The following is an 846-nucleotide window of genomic DNA, read 5'->3' as shown; positions in this document are numbered from 1 at the left end:
GTTGACCCAAGAGCCATCTAGCCATCTGGTTTCCCTAGATTCAGTCACTATCCTAATACAGAATCAGGGCATTAGTAAGCTGGCAAGTACTTGTTTAGATTTCATTGTGTTAGCTTGTTGCTGGCCTTTCTAAAGCAGTACAAGAGGAAAGAAAATAAGACACCGACTTGCTGCCTGACAATATCAAGTTGATTCTAAATTTGTGTATGCACCTTGAACAATGCGGAGGGTACAGTCTAGGTATGTAGAGAAGGAACAGAACAAACTGGGAAAGGAATAGAAATTTCACTATATGCTGAAAAGCTGAGCTAGCTCAGCCCATAGGGGAAAGCAAACATTCAGAAGTTGATCAAAAAATACTTGCTTCGTTTTGCTTTTGGAACAAGAGAAGAACCTGATCTGCTTTTGGCACATATCTGACACTGTAACATCTCAACAGTGCAGTCATAGGTTGCTCCTCAGACAGGATTTTCAGTCTGTCTGATAAGACCAGATACAGTGGCCATGTCTACACATTGTTACACAGTCAAACTCCTTATTCAATGAGTGGACATGTTAAGAAAACTGTAGCTGTCTCTAGTGTCAGTTAAATAAAGATAATAGAATGTGGCCCAAAGTTATCACTAACTGTGACTAAGAGGGATTAGGTCAGTCTGTGTATTCTGTAGCACTCAGATTCTTCTCATTGGATAGCAATAAGGCAGTTTACCCAGAGATGTTCAATAAAACACACAAATTAATATCTATGCTAAAAAATCTGAGAATCAGACATATGATCCAAAAAGAAAGAAAAACCTTTTATTACCTTCAAATCAGCACTGAAGAAAACCATGGAAAGGGAATAAA

The sequence above is a fragment of the Chlamydotis macqueenii genome, chromosome 13 (genome assembly GCF_036417535.1).
Source record: "Chlamydotis macqueenii isolate bChlMac1 chromosome 13, bChlMac1.mat, whole genome shotgun sequence".
In the NCBI taxonomy this organism is placed as follows: domain Eukaryota; kingdom Metazoa; phylum Chordata; class Aves; order Otidiformes; family Otididae; genus Chlamydotis; species Chlamydotis macqueenii.
The sequence above is the reverse complement of the archived record's forward strand: the minus strand, read 5'-3'. Positions refer to the sequence as shown.